The following is an 18,145-nucleotide window of genomic DNA, read 5'->3' as shown; positions in this document are numbered from 1 at the left end:
CTGTCCCTTTTTATCGGCAAGATGATGACTTTTCTGAAGACCCCCATCTGCTGTGCCTTACCAGCCAGTATGGGGGCACATGGGCCCTTGCTGCAAAGGCAACTGGGGATCTGAGAATTTTGGAAAGGACCTGTTATGTTTTTCTATTTGTTCCTATGGTTGTGGTAACAAATTATTACACACTTAGTGGCTTAAACAGCCTCAGTGTATTATATATTTCTGGAGTCAGAAGTTGGGCGTCAGCAGGCCTGTGTTCCTTCTGGAACCCCCAGGGGAGAAGACACGTCTCTGCTATTCTCAGCAGTGGCTGGTTGCACCTCCTTCCTCCTGCTGTATTCTTGACAGTGATGCTCTCACCTCTCTCTCCAAGTATAAGGACCTCCCTATGGCTACCCTGGGCTGCTCGAGTCACCCAGTGTGATTTCCCTACTGTAGCAACCTTAACCACCCCCTTTCCACGTGTCTCAGTCAGTCTTGTTTGCTATAATAATACCTGAGGCTGAGGAATTTATAAAGAAAATAGATTTATCTGGCTTGTGACGCCTGGTGGAAAAATTCATGATTGGGCAGCTTTGGTGAGGGCCTCAGGCTGCTTCTGTCAGGGCAGAAAGCAGAGAGCTGGAATGTACAGGGATCACATGGCAAGAGAGGATACCAGACTCTTCAGCAGCTGGACTCGTAGGAGCTAATCCATTCCCAGCCCCCGGGGGCATTAATCTGTTCCTGAGGGATCCATCCCGTGACCCAGACACCTCCCACTAGTTCCTGCCTCCCAATACCACATTGGGGATCAAATGTCACCACAATGTGGTGGGGACAAAATACAACTGTACCTGAGCACCATGTAAACTAACATTCAAGGGGTCTTAGGTGAGGATCTGGGCATCCCTGGGGGCTGTGTTTCTGCAGACCTCATAGTTAGGGTTCCATCACTGAGCAAGAAGGGGAGGCCTTCCTTGGGAAGGTGTGAGTCCGGAGCAGGAGGGCTGGAGCACTAGAGCACCCTGGTGGTTGGCAACCCTTGGGCTGGGCTTGTCCTTTCATGTGACCAACCTGAGGACCTCGCCTTCTAGAATTCAAATCACACCTGCAGCCTGCCAGGCCCTCACTGGCTGCTTGGTGCTTGGAGACCCCCTTTGTATTGACAGTGCATGAGGAGTCATTATGGCTTAATCAGCATGGCCTTTAGTTACAGCAGAATGGCCCAGGCTGACTAAGCCCAAGTGTCCTTATTAATAAGCCGTGCTGGACAGCTTCATTAATGAGAGACAGATGGTGAGGAACAACAGGCGCTCGGTTCTCGTGGTGCTGAGCCTGCCTTTGACGTTCCTTGGACTGAGCATCACTCTCAAAACCCTACCACCTGCTGGCCAGCTGCCTTTTCCTCTCTGAGATGGCCTCGAGCTGCACCATGTCTCCTGCCATCTTCCAGCTCCCACCAGGCCTGTCCCATCAGCATCTCCTGAGGGATCGGGATCTGCCACTTGGCCTGGCTGGGGCTGCCCAGACTCAGCCCTCTGAGCAGCTAGTCTTCCCTGGGCCATTCCTTCCCACCCCTGGGAGCCTTCTCAGGCTGGGGGTTCCTCCATGCTTTTCTGGTGCCCAGCCCACCCCCTTGCCTGGGCAGACCCTCCTCAACTCCAGCTGTGAGGATTTGCCCTCTTGTCCCCCAAGCTGCATTCTGAGACCTTGGGGATAGGTCCCAGGTGGGGTGACTTATCTGTTTCCCAGGCAGGTGGCTTGAAGCCCACCTGGGCTTGGGAAAGGCATTTTCCTGACCTTGTCACTAAGGCTGCAGGTGAGCAGATGAGCTGGTCCCTTTGGGTCTTCAAATGTCTGAGTGAAGGTCTCGAGGGGGACAAAAATCCCTTTGAGGACCCAGCGACACCCTGACAGGTACCCCTAAATCTGGCTCAATCTGGGTTGTTTTCTGTAACGGCCCCAAGGTAAATGGGTGGGGCCAGCAGGAGCAGAGGTGTAGGTGGCTTTGTTTCACAAGGTCACCCAAGGACTGTGCTACTCCCATCCCCTGGTGTGAAGGTATTGTCCATGGTTCCCACAGGGAAGGGGGAAGGAGGAGGTGGCCTGACTCTAACCCATGTCCTATAGACCACAATGTTGTCATACGACTGCACTGTACATGAGGCCCATGCCCTCCCAGAGCCCCGGTGGTAGGTGGGGCTGGCTCTGTGACCAGGAGGGGTGGGGACAGCAGCAGTGAGGAGCCAGCTCCTTTTACTCCCATAGGGATGAGGGAGCCTGGCTCTGGCTGTGTCCCAGCGGGGGTGGGATCTCCCCTGCTGGGCCCTGCTGACCTGGAGCTGGAGAATCAGGCTGGCAGGGCATGTGTGTCTGTGTGCACACAATGGTGATCCTGCTGGTGTTTGATCCTGCTGGTTCAAAACTTCTGTTTTGAAGTGTGAACTGTGAGGTTTGTGGGACCAACTTGTTAGTTTTCATAACACTTTTTATGTGTGTATGTGTATATGACTATGTCTAGGCATGTGTGAATGTGTGCATGTGTATGTGTGTGAGTATGCGTGTGTGTGCACATTCGTGTGTGAATGTGTGTATATGTGTGAATATAGATGTGTATGTGTGAATGTGTGTACGAGTGTGTGTGCACCCAGGTGCCCTGAAAGTCCAGATTGCACACCTACCAAAACCCAAAAGAACAGAGCTGTGAGAGTGTCATAGCCTGGTTCTCTAGAATCCTAACCAGTCACAGCTGCTCACAGCTGTGTGACTTCAGCCTGTATCCTCAGTGGCTTTCAGTTTGGTGACAGCTCCTTCTGTGTCCCAATGAAGTGGATTTTCTTGAGTGTCCTGCAGAACCAGAGGGCAGCTACTAACTGGTGTCCAACTGATGTGTGTTTGCACTGGGACAGTGGTCACCAGGGTAGGTGAGCTCCTTGTACTGTGGGGTGGGTCTCATGGAGGCAGGCAGATGGGTGACAGGAAACAAGACTGTCTCATGGGACATAAGGCTCCTTCTCAGAGGAGATGGGGGGCTCAGGTGAGAGGTATGACACCACCACAGGAAGACTGTGGGACAGCCAGGCAGGCAGGGGTCCTGAGGAGGGAAGGAAACTGACCTAGAGAAACAAAAAAGGCTCTTTTGAGAACACAGGGGCCAGAGAGCAGGAAGAGTCAGGGGGAGCACAATGCCAGGTGGGGATCATATTCTAAGGGCACCCAGAAGCCAGGGAGGATTTTGAGTCCAGTACTGACATTGTCAGATGAGCATTTATAGGGTCTCAGTGAGGACAGTTCCTTTTACTGGGCTTGGTAGGGGCCACAGAGATGGGTCTGGTTTGGGGGGTGGGTGGTGAGAGAGTTGGCCTCAGCTCGCCAGCTTTCTCATTCCCTTCTTGCTCTTCTCCCCTCTTCTCGCCCACAAAACATGAGGGCGATTCTGGTCATTAAGCAAATAGGTGTTGAACATACAGCAGAGACACTCAGGAGGCCACCTGCTTAGGCCCAGAAAGCCTAAACTGGCTTTGATGAGCTGCGATTATTTCTCTCTGAGCAACAACGGCCTTTATGTTAGTGCAAATTATTTCTAGAAGCCTCCTGCCATTTTGTCCCTAAACTTTCATGACTGTAATAAGCAAATAAGGAAAGGCCTGTTAAGAAGATGTTTAAAATATATTATGAGTGAAACGCTGGCTCTGTTGTCATGGCTGATTGTGTTGGGGAGCACGTTGGCCCTCACAGCAGTAAATGGATGGTCTGATAATTTCATTAGATGACTTCCAGGGGAGAAACAGTTGTTAGTCAATTCATTATGTGCTGGAACAATTTCCAAACTTTTTCATTGCAGGGCTCCTTCCCTGTGTTTCCTCCTATTTCTTTCTTTCATTGGCTCCAGCAGAGATCACAAGTCAGGCTGGGTTTTGGGGAGAATGAAAGGGAGTGGTTGTCAAATGGACCCATCTGGCTTGGACCCAGTTTTCATTTTGCAGGCTCATCTGTCTCACCAGTCCTGCTCATTGGCTACTTGCACAGCATGGTCCAAATGTTTTTGGCATTCATTTCCTCTTTTCAGTCATGACTCTTTCTATATTTTGTTGGCAAGAAGTAACCAAAACCCCAACACCAACTGGCTTAATCAAAAAAGGGTGTTATTAGCCCACTTTTTTAAAACTGCGGTGCTATACAAGCTTCTGGTGTGGCTGGATCTGGGGGCTCCATGAAGTCATCAGTATTCTCTCTCTCCATCTCAGCTCTACCTTCTCCTACGTTGACTACATTCTTAGATGGATGGCAAGATGGACACACACACACCTCCAGGGTTACATCCTTACTTACAGAGCTAAGAGGGGGATAAAGATTCTCCCCTCACTCTGTAGCACTAGCGTGAGTTCCCTCGGTGGTGGTTATTTGAGTATTTGGATCACATGACCAAACATCAGCCAGTCACTGGCCAGGAGGAGGGACTACGCAGATTGGCCAGGCCTGGGTTATATGACCCCTTCAAGTGTGGAGCCAGGGGACCAGTAACAGGACTGGGGCTGGAACTTGGGCCCTGGAGGGGTAGGGGGTTTCCTTCAAGAGTCAGGAGGCAGTACCAGACCCTCTGTTCCTCCTCCTCTTTTCACAGGTACCAGCCTCTTTTCTCCTTTCTCCCTTGTTTCTTTTCTCCGAACACCATCCCCTCATGCCTGCCTCTCCCTTCCTGCCCAGCATGACAGCTTCAGGTTGTTTTAAGCTGCTAAGTGAGTATGATAATTCATTATGCAGCAAGAGAGAAATAACACACTCTGCCAGGGGCCCAGGCCTCATAGTGAGTAGCTGTAGTCTACTCAGCACCTCCAGATGGTGGGAACCTTCCCCTTCTCTCTTGTCTGTACTGCTATCCCTTGGTCCCAGCTACAGAGAGTAGTTTCTATAAAGTCCTTACTTGAGTTGTGACTGGCACTCTGTAGGTCAGTACTCTACAAATACAAGCCAGAGAAAGGCATCTCTCATCACTGGCTTCAGAGACAGCTGGGTCCTGGGCGTGGGTCAGAGTGATCAGGACTTGACATCTTCCAGCATCTGTGTGGGAAGTTGGGTACAGTGGTTAAGCCCATGGGCTCTGGAATTGGGTTACCAGATAAAGTACAGCACACCCAGTTCCCTTTTAGTTTCCAAAAAACAATGACTAGCTTTTTAGTATAAGAATGTCCCAAATATTAGCCGGGCGTTGTGGCGGGCGCCTGTAGTCCCAGCTACTCAGGAGGCTGAGGCAAGAGAATCGCTTAAGCCCCAGGAGTTGGAGGTTGCTGTGAGCTGTGTGAGGCCACGGCACTCTACCGAGGGCCATAAAGTGAGACTGTCTCTACAAAAAAAAAAAAAAAAAAAAAAGAATGTCCCAAATATTGCATAGGATGTATTTATACCAAAAAGTACTCAATGTTTATCTGAAATTCAAACTTAACTGGGTGTCTATAGTTTTATTAAACTTGCGACCCTATTCTAGAAGCAAATGCCTGGACTTGAGTGATGGCTGTGCTTCTGTGTGACTATAGAAAAGGTGCTCAGCTTCTCTGAGCCTCCTTGCCTCATGTATGAAAGTGAGGATTAAAATGCTATGCATCTCACAAGGTTGTGGCAAGAGTGAAGTAATCATGTTACTATAAATATTGCCACACATGTAGCAGGTGCTCAATAAACATTATTTGTCATTCTTTTATAATCTCTTTTGTCCTTCTTCTATGTAAGCTTTGGTCTTTGACTTTTTGCTTAAATTCCAACAGAAGTCCTGGGAAAGTATCTCATTGGCCTGGCCGATGTCATGTGCGTCTCTCTGAACCAATCACAGAAACCAGGAGAATGGAAGGTTCTGATTGGGCACATCTGGGTCATGTGACGCCTCCTGCTGCTGGAGGACGAGGCAGTTCAACCTGAAACAGGTGGACTGAGTGTGGTGGTGTCTTCTGGGGAGGATTGAAGTGCTGATGCTGGAGGGGGCAGGGATAGATTCCACATGGCACAACCCCCACATCACTAAAGAATTGCCTGGAGTTTGTCTGGAAGAGTTCCCATAGAGAATTGCAAAGAAAAAAAAGTGTTTTTCTGGGTCTGAATGTTCATGGGTAATGAAGACAAATGAGGCTTATTTGCACAGACAGCAGACCCAAGAATTGGGTTTTGAGGACCAGTCAGATTTCAATGGAGGCAGACTTTTGAGGAGAAACAACTTCATCTGGGGTGAATCTATCTTATAAAACCGTAGTACTCCTGGAGCTAGCATTTCCTCTACAAAGAGAGTTACTGCAGGGGTTGTGGCAGTTAAAGAAAAATGGCGGAAAAAATATTGACACTTGGGCATGTCTACATCCCTCCCCTGGGATCTGGGTGGGGCCTGGTAACAGATTTGTTCTACAGAGTCTGACAGAGGTAACTCATAGGCTGGGCCAGGAAAACCAGGCAGTTCTGTCTAGTTCTCTTGTGGATGTTCACCGTGGGGGAACCTGCCACCATATCAGAAGTCTGACTGCTATGAGGTCACCATGGTGGAAAAGCCACCTGGAGGTGCTGTGGTCAAAAGTCCTAGCAGAGACTAGTGGTCAGCGGTCCCTGCCAAGGCCCCAGGCACCAGCCTTCTTTGACTCTCTAAGTTGCCCATCTGCTGGTTGAACATAACTGAGTAAGCTTAGTAGACACCACAAGGAACAGAACAATGCTTGGTGGAGCTCTGCCTGAATTCCTGACCCATAGAATCTGTGAGATATAATGAAATTACCTTTGTTCTATGCCACTGAATTTTGGGGCAGTCATGCAGCAATAGTAGTTGGAACAGGGCTCCTTTAAAATAGGACCAAACTAGTGATGTAAATGTAAGAAAATTGGACAGAGCCATGGGGAAGCTGAGGACAGCAGGAGGCTGCTCCATCCAGACAGTGGCCATCAGTGGAAGGCACAGGTGTAAGAGGACTGGCTCTAAAGCCAACTGTTTGCATTCAAGTCCTTGCTCTGGGTGACACTGTGCAAATTTCTCAACCACTCAGGGCCTTGCCTCTTGCATCTGTAAAATGGGACTAACGATGAACTACAACCTTGGCAACAAGGAATATATGTCTTAAAACAAAGGCCAAGGGTTCAAATCCAGCCCCTAGAGTATCTTGCTTGGCTCCTACAATTGCTATTTTTGTTATTTGGATCCAATGCCAATTTAGAAACTGGGAGGTTTTGCAGTTTCTCTTGGAAACAGAGGGAAGATCAGGCAAGGCTGGACCACATTCCTTGGGTCATCCATTAGCAGGTCATCATGGCTAACATGGAATGGCTACTTAGCCTGGGCTGGACATTGTTCTACGCACTTCACGTGCATTGATTCATTCAACGTCAGGCAGCCCTTCGAGGTCTGCATCATATCATCCCTAGGCTCTGTCAGAAGAGGCCTGGATCAAAGATTAGATCCAAAGAGCAATGAGGTCACCTCAGTAGGTACCACAGTGGGGAGGTGACAATGAGGATGTGTTTCCTCTGCCCTGTGCCTGGATTCAGACACAAGCCTGGGGAAAGAAGGAAGCCCCACCCATGACAGTCACTTCGCATCTTTAGGAGAGTAGGAGTTTATACAAAAAATTAATTTTGGCTATTGCAAAGTAAAATCATGTTTCTGCAAACTCAAGTGGGGGCTGAGCACATGGTGGAAACTGCTCCTTGAGTGACCCTACACTGAGAATTGAGGCTGTTCTAAGCACATAAAGCATCACAAAGAAGATGCTGTTATGATTCCAGTTTTTACCTGGGAGGTTGGCTCCCCTAGGTTCAAAAAGACAAGGTGGCGGAGGTGGGGTTGGAACTCAGTCAGACTAGTCTGGCTGCAGACTCTGTGAGCTGCGTGCAATGCCGCCTGTCTGTGTCAGTAGCCCATTTCCTGGAAAAATTTCCTGGGAAAGACAGTGCCACTCTGAGGCTCACCAGAGGCCCCCAGAGGATCCAGATAGGATGGGAAAGCTGAGCAGCCTGGGGTGGGAGGCCCTGGCCTGCAGACAAGCAGTGCTGAGGGACCACGGGTGGGAACTGGCAGCCGAGGGAAGGCATTTGAGGAGGGAGGCAGATCCTGGCGGCTGGTGTCTCACCCAGGCTGGGGTGGAGGGAACTGATGAACGCCACACTGCATCCAGCAGATTGTGGTCCTTGCAATTTCAGTAATGCCAGGTCCCCTCTGTGCACTGACAGCTGCCCATAGCCGAGGGCAATAAGCTTGTTTTTTTTTAGGTCAGTCGGGCTGTCCTGGTGGCCAAGGGCTATGGCTCCCACTGGGTGGTCTGTTGGACTGAGACCCCTGGCTCCAGTAGCTAGAGCCACAATTGTGTGGGCCTTGGGCTGGGTTCTGTTGCCCCTTCAGGGCTGAGTCACACAGTACCCAATAATAGTTAACACTGCTCTAATGCTTACCATATGCTGGGCACTGTTCGGGGCATGATCCTGACTGTAAGCCTAGGAGGTGAGTGTCATCATTATCTTCATCTTGAATATGCAGAATAAGGCACTAAGTTCAAGGGAATTCCCAAGGTCACACGGGCTGGCCAGATGCTGGCCTTGTCTTTCTTGTTGAACCTTTTGGAAAGAGCTCCCAAGCTCTCAAATGAGAGAATCCCTCATTTGATAAACCCTTTTTGGTGGTCCTTTCTTTGGGTAATTCCTGAATGTCTAGATTGATGAAAAAAAAATCATACCCCAGTGAAAAAGATGAATTGCATGTACGGCTTCCAAGTCACTTTGACGTTGTCACAAACTCTCTCATATACTTGAGCCTCTAATTAGATTTGGAGCGAGAATCAATTCATGTGTCATGAAATTTTAAAAGACAGCATTCCATGAATGGTACTTCCCATTATGCCAGCTTGATTGAAATTGTGGGTTTTTAAAAAGATGCTATTTATACTCTTAAGACAATGGAGCTTTCAAAAGGATTCCGGCTCTTAAGTCTTCATGCGTGATTTCTAGGAAGTGGAAATTTTCAAATTTTCATAATGAATGTGTCTTTGTGGCTTTCCTTCTTTTCTTTCTTTCTTTCTTTTATTTCCATAAATCACCTGACTCTCCCTTGATAGGAACCTCAGGTTCTTGCCAAAGGATGTATTGCATAATTGCTTTCATGTTCAGACTCAGCAAGAGGGTGTTGTAAATGGCCTTGACACAGAGGTGACAATTCTATAAGGCTTGGGTTCTTGCATGGTCGACCTTGCAAATTGAATTCAGGGAGGTCAGTCCTTCTGCCTGGCTGTTGGATTTCATGTTCCCAGGTTGGGGAGAGGCCTGGGGAGGTGTGGGCTGGGATTCCCATGCCCGATAGTCACCCCAGCTTGTCCTGTGCATTCATTCCTCCTTCCATCTTGGAGTCCTCCTCAGCTCTCCACCAGTGGCCATGATAGATGGGCGTCTGCCTGCTGTAGCATTATTAGCCACTCTGTCAAGATGACAATGTCATTTGTAATATTCCATCTTCAGACCCGAGGTTTATTTTTAGGTTGGGAGTTAGCCAGCCTTGGCAGAGATAGAGCCACAAAATGCTTAGGATGTGGTTCTCTTAACCCTGGGGAGCTTTCCAACAATGCCAGTTCCTATGAAGGTGTTTTCTGGGGTACAGGAAATGGTAGCTACTATGTATCTTTATACATGTGGCAGTTACTTGAGCCTATGCATGTGTACCCCAAAATTCGGCTATGGCGAGGATGCAGAGAAATCAGAACCGTCATGCACTGGGGTGCATCGGTCACTATGGGGAACGGCCTGGTGGTTCCTCGAAACGTTTAACCCCAAATTTCCCCGTAACCCAGCAATCACACACTCCCAAAAGAACTGAAACAGGGACACAAACAGATATTTGTCTATGAAAAATGTTCACAATGGCCAAAAGGTGGAAACAACTTGGTATTCCTCAACAGATGATGGATAAACAGAATGTGGTCCATCCCTGTGCTGGAATATTATCACGCCATAGGAAGGAAGGAAGTTCTGACACATGCCACAACACAGATGGCCCTCCAAAACGTTATGCTAAGTGACAGATTCTGGTCACAAAAGGACAAATGCTGTATGATCCCACTTACAGAAATACTTAGAATGGTTGAATCTTCAGAGACAGAAAGTAGCACAGAGATTATTCAGGCTGGGGGAAGAAGGGATGAGACTCAATGCTTAATGGGGACAGTGCTTCTGTTGGGGAGGATGAAAAAAATTCTGGAAATAGATGATGATGGTTGCACAACATTGTGAAAGTAGTTCTACTGAATTGTACACTTAAAAATCGATAAAGTGGCAAAGGAGGTTTTGTTTTGTTTTGAGACAGAGTCTTCTCACTCTATTGGCCAGGCTAGAGTGCCGTGGCCTCAGCCTAGCTCACAGCAACCTCAAACTCCTAGGCTTAAGAGATCCTTCTGCCTCAGCCTCCTGTGTAGCTGGGACTATGGGTGCCTGGCACAACACTCAGCTAATTTTTCTATTTTTAGTAGAGATGGGGGGGGGGTCTCAATCTTGCTCAGCATGGTCTTGAACTCCTGGGCTCAAGCAATCCTCCTGCCTCTGCCTCTCAGAGTGCTAGGATTATAGGGGTGAGCCACCATGTCCAGCCAATGTCAAAGTTTATATGTCTGTTTTATCACAATAAAAAAGAATTGAGATGTGCACTTAAGATTTTTGCACTGGACTATATAGATGTTATACTTCAACTTTATTATTTATTTATTTTGAGACAGAGTCTCAAACTATTGCCCTGGGTGGAGTGCTGTGGCATCACAGCTCACAGCAACCTCCAACTCTTGGGCTCAAGTGATTCTCTTACCTCAGCCTCCTAAGTAGCTGGGGCTACAGGCACCTGTTACAACGCCCAGCTACTTTTTGGTTGTAGTTGTCATTGTTGTTTGGCAGGCCCTGGCTGGATTTGAACCTGCCAGATGTGGTGTATGTGGCTGGCGCCCTAGCCGCTTGAGCTACAGGTGCCAAGCCTATACCTCAACTTTAAAATACTGATTCACAGGCCTTACTCTTAGCGTTTCTGATGTTAATAGTCTAGAGAAAAGCCAGGGCATCGATATTTTTAAAAGCCTACCATGAGGAATTTATGGTTGGGGAAAAGGGGCAAACTTCAAACATGAAAAACTCTCAAGAATAAGACAGAATTGTGGAATCAAAGCTAGGCTGTGTGGTCTTTAAAGGTTGAAGAGTTGTGAGCAAAAGTGATGTGTCGTTTCTAGGCCAGAGCACTTCATGGCTGATGTAAGACTCTGCAAAGCTATGTTTTCCTTTTAGTACCATTTGACATGGGGGCTGCCTTATCCCCTGGTCCTGAGTGATGTAGGTTCCCACTCTGGGCCTTGAATGATGGATAAGATTTAAGAAATACAGGAATTGAATGATCCCATGCGACTTCATAAACAAGGCAATGGTACCAGGCCTCTGGGTACCACTGTTGTGAGTTTCTTGGCCTTTTCCTCATGATCACAAGATGGCTGCTGCAGCTATGCCATCACATCCTCACGGGATCATAGCAATGACAGGATATGGGAGTGAGGGCAGCCAGTGCAGTGAGAACTCTGTGTGGTCCATTCTTATTTTATCGAGGAGGACTTTTTCCCCACAAAGATCCTCAGCAGCCTTCCCCTCTAATTCATTGGCCAGAACTCTGTTCCATGGCCACCCCTAGCACTGAAGGAAATTGGGTAGTAGGTCTCTAGATTCTTTTTTTTTTTTTTGTAGAGACAGAGTCTCACTTTATGGCCCTTGGTAGAGTGCCGTGGCCTCACACAGCTCACAGCAACCTCCAACTCCTGGGCTTAAGCGATTCTCTTGCCTCAGCCTCCCGAGTAGCTGGGACTACAGGCGCCCGCCACAACGCCCGGCTATTTTTTGGTTGCAGTTTGGCCGGGGCTGGGTTTGAACCGACCACCCTTGGTATATGGGGCCGGCGCCTTACCGACTGAGCCACAGGCGCCGCCCAGGTCTCTAGATTCTTTTTCTTCCATTTCTGTATTTTGACCTAATTTCAAACTTAAGGAAAAGTTTCAAGAACAAATAATTCCAGATATCTTTCACCCAAATTTCCTAAATGTTGCAATTATGTGACATTTGCTTTTTATCCTTTTGTCTCTCCCTACATATGTACCCGTGCATGCATACACATGTATCTGTGGACGCAATGTCCCTTTGTCCCTAAATACTGCATTGTGAGTTCCTAAAAACAAGGACATTCTCTTACGTAGCCACAGGACAATGACGAGGAAATTAACATGAAAACTGCTATTATCTAATCTAATGGTCTTTTTAAAAATCCTGCCAATTGTCCCAACGATGTCCTTTATAGCAGAATAAAACTCCACATCACACATTGTACTCCGTTGTCACGTCTCCTTATTCTCTGTAAATCAGAAGAACTTCCTAGGGCTTTCTTTACCTTCTATGATGTTGGTGTTTTGAAGAAGTCAGGTCAGTGATTTTGCAGCATGCTCCCCATGTTGAGTTGTCCCTGGGTTCTTTATGTTTGGATTTGTTCATGGATTTTTGGCAGGACCACATGGAGGTGATGCTGAAGCTTTCTTGGTGCATCGTATCAGACAGAGGGTCACATGATGTCTATTAGTCCCATTACTGGGGATGTTAACTTTGGGAATGGGCCTGCCAGACATCTCCACTGTAAAGTTGCTATTTAAGTTCTGAATTTTTCACCTTAAGTGTGGGAATGGCTATTGGGTTGCCAACCACAGAGTCCACTACACTCTTGCTCGTCTGAGTTTGCAGGTCCTCGAGTTGTTGTTCATCTTGAGTGGAGGGGGAAGGAGGTCTTTGGGAAGAAGGGGATTCAATATGCTGTCTTAGCTATGCTTTCTAAGGAACGGGTGTCCGACTTTTTTCCCTGCCAAACACTGGATGAATGAGAATTGCCTTGAGCTACATATTAAATACACAAATACTAACAAAAGCTCATGAACAAAACAACAGGTCCGTGCATATACATTCCATGATATCGGACACCACAGATAAGCAAAGCAGTCCTCAAAAAATCAGCATGTGGCCTGGGGGCACAGTACCTCAGTAGGTAGTTCAGTACCCTCACCGAACTTCCTGCCCAATGGGAGAGAAGGAACTAATATTTCTTGTACACTTACTATGTGCCATGCTGTGGTTTAGCCATTCTCATCTTCCATCTCATTTGAATTAGGGTCTCAGCTCTGGGAAGCAGGTGCTGTCGCCTGGATAATGATTTTGGGCCGTGGAGTGGGGGGGATTTATTGATTTCAAACCAGGAAAACCATTCATAGCATTTTTCAATTCCTGAGTCTGCCTCACCTCACTTGAGTACAGTTTTTTAAAAAGCATCTGAAATATTTTCCATATCAAGTGTTTCAAGGACCTAATTATGAACTTCATTATAATTGTTCATTAGTTATATTTTGTTCAATTACTTTAACAAGTTGCCAAATGGAACACAAAGCCGGCAATTAGCATTATGTAATTGTAATGAGACACTCAAATTGGGTTACAGAACGTTGTCTTTGCTGGCATATCTTTCCCTCAGAGGAAGACAAACCAGAGGCAGTTTTTGGCCCTACATGTGCTCGCTGGCCCCATCCAGGTCATGTGGGGTGAGAAGCAGCCTCTTCTGACGAGCAGAGGTCAGGTTTGGGAAAACAAAAGCATTTAAGGATGGCATTAAAAATGTTTTAGATGATTATTTTATCTAATATACTATGGTGTTAATCTATAAAATAATATAACATGTTATATATGTGTATATGCATAGCAGTGCCTATTCTAGGCATGTCAGCATCATGCAATGACTCATTTAATCTTTCCCCTAGGTCCCTGGGGTGGGTGCCGTCATTTCCCCCATTTTACAGATGAAGAAATCAAGGCACAAAGTTTGGGCAAGCAGCAAGGGCACGCTGGAGCTGGGCTCAAACCCAGGCGCTGGCTGATGACTACTTTATACTGATCTGTCGTGTCTCAGAGGAAAAGGTATATTTAAGAAAAATGCAGTTACCCACTTTGTCCATCAAGAATGACTTTGCTTTTTAGCCCCTCTCTTTGTTAATATTTGAATGTATTTTAGAGAAAGGCATATGAAAGCAATTTTCTGAAATTTGTTGTGGTACCAGATCACAACGCTGTCTCGAATAGCTGTCCTCAACCCATGTCAATGGCTGTGGGGACAGAGCAACCTCATTGGACAGGTGCAGGGGGGATGGAAAGAGTATTCCATGGGGATGGAAAGAGTATTTGTAAGGATGTTTTAACTGGATTCCATTAACTGATTTGTTGAACCTAAAGAAGCTGGTTTGACTGAGAATGTTGGTCAGCTTCTTCAGGGAGCATTGACAGCCACCTAACTCCCCTGGCCTGAGGAAAGAGAGAGTATTGGTTCGTGCAGTGGAAAAGTCGTAGAACAGATTTCAAACAGGACTGCACCCAGGACCTCAGACCTCTCTTGGCCAGCTCGGGCTGCTGTAACAGAGAACCACAGACTGGGTGATTTCAGTGACAAACTTCTATTTCTCATAGTTCTGGGGGCTGGAAGTCCAGGATCAGGGCTCCACAGATCCAGTGTCTGGTGAGGCCCAGCTTCCTGATTTGCAGATGGTGCCCTCTCCTCGTATCTGCACACAGCAGGCAGAGAGCAAAAAGTGAGTTCTAAGGTTCTATGAGGTTCTACCCTCATGACCTCATCTATTTTCTTTTTTTTTTCACAACCTCATTTAAACCTCCCCAAACCCCCATCTTCAATACTGGCACTTTGGGAATTATGGCTTCAACATATGAATTTTGGGGGAACACAGATATTCAGTTCATAGCAAATGCCAGCAATATGCTTCCTCCTTGCCAAGGGTGCTGCTGTCCTCCATATTGGAGTGAACATGGGGCCGATTCTCCTTACAAAGCAGCAAGATGGCCACTTCCGTGTGTGCTGTCGGGGAGGCATGTGGTGTAGCGTCTGCCAGTCAGCAGCAAGGAGTGCAGTGAGCTGACAGCCTCCACGAGGGCTCCTTCAGGGTCTGCCACAGATTTTAAGCCAAGGCCCTGATGCTCCCAGGCAGTCCCAGCCAATGACTGAGAACGGCAGTGGCACAAGGGCATGTTTCCTCCAGAGTGCCTCTTACGTTGGCATGGTCAGAGCTTCAGTATGACCTGAAGGCTTCACCCAGTTCTGCTACCTCCACCTTTTATCTTTCACAGGAATCACCCCTAAGATCTCTTGTCCTCCTAACTTCCTCTGAGTGTCTGCTTCTTGAATGACCCAACAAACACACCAGGGTCATTTTCTAAAAGTTCAGGCTTCCCAGTGGCAACAGATGCTGCATTGCCAAGAGTTCCAGCAAAACTCCCAGGCTTGACTCTCATTAGTTGAAATTGGGCTACATGTTTGTACCTGAACCCTCCCCATGAATCTAATTGGGTAGGTTTTGGTCATGTGACGATCATCTCTGTCCAAACAACTTGACCTGAGAGTTGTGGTTCCCCAAAGGAAATCTGGGTCCTTTTCACAAAAAAGAAAGGGAATGAATGGCTGCTGGGTAGAAACAGCAGCTCAACTTCGTAAGGTTGTGAGTTTGGAGGGGCTGGCCCTTGGCCTGCTTGTCACATCACCTCTTCAGGAACTCAGTATCCACATCTATGAAATGGGCATATGGAAGATAGAATAAGGCCCCCTTCCCTGATTCTTCATGGGGGCCTTTATGAGGGGAAGGAGAACAGTCATGGAGTCCTGAGGGAAGGACTTCCTAACTGTTCTCACCATGGCCGTGTGTGCGAGTGGGGAAGCGTCCACCTCCTTGCTCTGGAAGATTCTGCCTTCCTCCAGAGGTCCTTGATTCAGTCGGAACTCAAGGCCAGCTTTGAGTGACAGAGGCAGAGGGTTTAGCAGATGCTTCTCTGACGACCATGGCGACAGGCCTAAATGTGGGATAGTGACAGACTTCTGTTGTACAAGGTTACCTGCCAGACATGCCAAGCTGAGGGTGGGGTGGGGGAAGCCTGTTGAAACAAATGTATATAAATGGCACTATTGTCTTGTGCGATGATCTGAATGTGTCCCCTCTCCAAATTCTAATAGTATTGAGAGGTGGGGTCTTTGAGAGGTGATTCGGTCACGAGGGCATCACCCTCATGAATGGGATTGTGTCCTTATAAAGGAGGCCCCAGCGCTTGTTCACCGTCCCACCCATGGAGATGAAGGGGCCGTCAATGATGCAGAGAGCGAGCCTTTGCTGAATCTGCTGTGGCCTTCCTCTCCCTCCAGAGTTACCAGCAATACATTTCTGTGCTTATGAACTACCTAGTCTAAGACATTTTGTTGTAGGGGTCTGAACAGATTAACACATCTCCTGAGGGAGTGTTCTTTAAAATTTTAATTATTATTTTTTCAGCTTATAAATAATTTACTATTTTAGAATTCGGTTCCTGCATAGCATTCCAGTGTATGAATCTTTTGTAGTTAATGCCCCTCCCTTATTAATGAATAAGGACTGGGGGCAGTGCCTTGGAGGAGGGGAGGGTACAGCCAGGGCTTTATCTGGGAATTGCCTCCGAGTGTTTCCTGACACTTCTCATCTCTCCTTGTCACTGGGTCTTCCTGTCTTTCTGTCTGTCTGTCTTTTTCTCTCTGTTTCTGTTTCTCACTCTGCCTGTCTTTCTATCTCTTTCCCTCTCAACTGATCTCTGCTCACAGCTTTGCTAACAGCATCCATCTGGGCTCCATGCTGTTAGCGTGAGCCCCTTCCAGATGGTGGGATGGATTGCAGTTGATAGCCTGGTGTGCTAATGACATGGAGTTAATTCTTAATAATGATGAAATGTGATAAAAAAATAAATACCCTGCCCTCTCATCTGGATCAGATCAATACCTGGTCAGAATGGCACTGTCCACTGCAGTCCTGGCTGCTGTCACGGGGACAGATGTGATTTCTATTGGAGCTGTTGCAATCTACAGCCTCGGTCCCCTCTGGATCCAGTTTCAGACTTTGGCAAGTTGAAGTTATTCAAATCTAGAACTGGTGAGTTGCAAAGACCAGAGTCCCGTTTGAAGAAGCTCCAGCCCCAAGGGAGCTTGTCAGCATGGCAGCCGCAGAGGGCAGTTCCCAGACACAGGTGCGTGTCTCGTCAAGCGGAACCATATCAGGGGATCCCTGCTTTGGAGAGACAGCCTCAAGCTGAGTCAAGTGGAAAAGGAATTTATTATTTATTTACTTATTTTTTTTTTTGTAGAGACAGAGTCTCACTTTATGGCCCTCGGTAGAGTGCCGTGGCCTCACACAGCTCACAGCAACCTCCAACTCCTGAGCTTAAGCGATTCTCTTGCCTCAGCCTCCCGAGTAGCTGGGACTACAGGCACCCGCCACGACGCCTGGCTATTTTTTGATTGCAGTTTGGCCGGGGCTGGGTTTGAACCTGCCACCCTCGGTATATGGGGCCGGTGCCTTACCGACTGAGCCATAGGCGCTGCCCGGAAAAGGAATTTATTGAAATGATACCTGGGGAGCTCACAGCATTGCTGAGAATCTGCAAAAAATAAAAAGTGGATAGTAAGTACACACATGGGAATGTCCAGACAAAGAAGCTTTGTGGCTATGGAATTAGCCTGGCGAGCCCATTGCTGCCACTGCTGCTGCGATGTTCCACTAGCATCAGAGTGGGTGGACATTGGGGCTAAATGCCACCACTGCTCTGGTGCCCCTGGCCATTGGACACACTGCTGCCACCAGAACAGCTCCCTCCTGCCTCTGCCTCTGCAGACCACAATAGCTCCCAATTTGACGTCTGGTTGGCCAAGCTCTGTGCTCATACCCCAGTCTGAAGGGAGGCGAGACATTAAATTCATGGACTCTGGAGCCTGGGTTTGAATCTGGGCTTTGCCACATATTATCTGTGTGAGCTCAGGTAACATGTGTGCCTCAGTGTGCTCATCTGGAAAATGGGGCTAATATGACCGTGCCTGCCTCCATGGGGGGAGGAGGGCCTTGGGGACTACATAAGGAACATATGTCAAACACGTGGCATAGGGCGGCGCCTGTGGCTCAGTGAGTAGGGCGCCGGCCCCATATGCCGAGGGTGGCGGGTTCAAACCCAGCCTCGGCCAAACTGCAACCAAAAAATAGCCAGGCGTTGTGGCGGGCGCCTGTAGTCCCAGCTGCTTGGGAGGCTGAGGCAAGAGAAT

The sequence above is a fragment of the Nycticebus coucang genome, chromosome 4, assembly GCF_027406575.1.
Source record: "Nycticebus coucang isolate mNycCou1 chromosome 4, mNycCou1.pri, whole genome shotgun sequence".
Lineage (NCBI taxonomy): Eukaryota > Metazoa > Chordata > Mammalia > Primates > Lorisidae > Nycticebus > Nycticebus coucang.
This window is presented reverse-complemented; position numbering follows the sequence as displayed.